Source organism: Tupaia chinensis, unplaced genomic scaffold (assembly GCF_000334495.1).
Source record: "Tupaia chinensis unplaced genomic scaffold, TupChi_1.0 Scaffold149178_1, whole genome shotgun sequence".
In the NCBI taxonomy this organism is placed as follows: domain Eukaryota; kingdom Metazoa; phylum Chordata; class Mammalia; order Scandentia; family Tupaiidae; genus Tupaia; species Tupaia belangeri.
The window spans coordinates 617,083-619,574 of NW_006209026.1; positions in this window are offsets into that span (position 1 = coordinate 617,083).

Consider the following 2,492-nt stretch of genomic DNA (forward strand, 5'->3'; position numbering starts at 1 on the left):
GGTGAAATAGAATTTTATGACTTTTGACTAAAACATTGCTGATTTTCTTCTAGGCTTTGTTGTCTGGTTTTAAGAATTTGTGTCCTGTCCTTGAGCTGTCAATAGGTTCATGTATCTACCATTTGAACAGAATCCTAATCTGTTTCCTGGCTTTAAGTTTTAAGCAAAATTCCTTAGCATTTCTTTGATTTAAGTTAAAACTGCTTTTCTTGAAATTACCAAGTGAACTTGCTATTGAAAGTAGTTATATTATTTAAGAAATTGTGTGATCAATACAATGTGTGTGTGCGGGGGGAGTAATGGAAGACAACTGTAGACACCAGAGATAGTGTGAGAAGATGGTAGGAAAGGACAGAGGGTCAGAAACAGGGATGTATACACACACACACACACACACACACACACACACACACACACACATATATATATATATATCTAGAAATGGAAAATTTTTGATGATAGCATTCATGATTAAGCCACTATGCAGTATATTCTGGATGGGAAATCACATTTTGTATGCTTTTATGATGCTTAGGAAATGAATGTATATTAAGTTTAAAAAAGTTTCAGAAAAAAAATGTTTCAGAAGTAAATTACAGGACACTTGTGACTTAAAATAAATCTAGGAACACACACTGTTGTAAATATAATCTCTAAAATGGAGAAATTCTGAAGGAAAAAGTACATGGGTGTTCTAAGGTGAAAGTCCACCAATGTGAGGAGAATGATAATTAAATTTCCAGCAACAGTGAGAATGTAGGTGAGAAACAGAAATATTGACAGAAAAACTTGTAGTTGTGGGTCATCTGTTAAGCCTAGCAAGATGAATGTTGTTATTGATGAATGATTTTTCATCATTGTCTTTAGATATATAGTGAGTCTGTCTTAAAATTTTGTGAACTTTGAATCTGACAAATATAATATAAAAATAATATTTCAATATGTTATACAGAGAAAATAAATATAAGCAGGCCAGTATTTTAAAAAAAAGAATCCATGCTTTGTGATTTCCCCACATTGACAAGGCCTCTTGCCTTTCTTCTCAATACAATTAAATTTTACTCTTCTTAAAAAAAAACAACAACAACAAAAACAAAAAACTTGGCCATTGTCTCAGTTGTCTTTTATTCTCTTATTTCTGTCTATTTATGCTTTAGTTTTCCTGGAACAGGACTCTCCTTACAGTTTCTTGAAGAGCTGATCTGGTGTTGGCAAATTCTTTCAGGTTTTGTTTGTCCGAGAAGATTTTAATATTTTTTTCCCATTGAAGGGTAATCTTGCTGGGTATAATAATTTTGGTTGAAATTGTTTCTCTCTTAACACTTTCAATATGTCTTCCCTTTCTTTGCTTGCTTGCATTGTTTCCATTGAAAGGTCCAGTATTAGCCTGATGGGTTAACCTTTGTAAGTTACTTGTCATTTCTCTCTTGGCAGTTTTAGTATCTTTATCCATGGTTTTGGCAAGTCTGGCTAAGATGTGCCTTGGGGAGGATCTTCTTGGTGGAGAGGATCTTCTTGGGTTGATTTCATTTGGGGTCCTTTGTATTTCTTGGGTCTGGATGTTTAAGTGCTTTTCTAGACTTGGAGAGATTTCTTCCAGGATTTCATGGAATAGATTTTCAATGCCCTTTTAGTTTCTTCACCTTCGATTATTTGGATGTTTGGACATTTAATGGAATCTATTGTTTCTCATATATTATTCTCATTTTTTGGAGTTATTTTCTCTATCTTTTTGGTGGTTTTGTCTAAATCAGAGGTTTTGTCTTCTACATCTGTCATTTGACCTTCAGCATGGTCTAATCGGCTTTTAATACTTTCAAGAGAGTTTTTGATTTCCTGAATTACAGACTTTTTCTCTAATGATTCAATTTGGTTCTTTCTTATGATGTCCATTTCTTCTTTCAAATTGTGGAAGGACTTCCTAATCTCCTGGAGTTCATTGTCTCTTTTCTGTTCCAACTCATAGAGTTTTATCACTGTGAATGTTCTGAGTTCTTTCTTTTGGTAACTTCTGTTTTTTCAAGAGATGGAGGAGAGTTATTGTGTTCTCTTGATGGTGACATATTTCCTGGTTTTTCCAAACGTGAGGCTCTTCTGCAACTTCTAGCCATTGGGTGATGTATTCACGTTTGGGTAGTTTTTGGAAAATGTTTCTGCCACTGAGTACTAGTTTGCTTCCCTTTTGCTGTGGATTGCTTCTGTGCCAAAGTCTCTCTTCTGCTGTGTTTAGCAATGTAGTCCCCATGGGAAGACTTTTCCATTCAGGTTTCTAAAGAGCAGTTTCTCCTTTTTGCAGGTAGTTCAGTATAGAGCAAGAGTCCCTGGGAGCCTCATGATGCTAGGATATTTGAAAGCTATAATTTTAGACATGTCTAGTCCCTCTGGGTGGGTGGAAGATGAGGAGAAGATGATAATATACGAGGGAAGGAAAAAAGAAACATGAAAAAGGAAAAAAGAAAAATTGCGTTGCGTGATTTTTTTTTTTTTTTAAG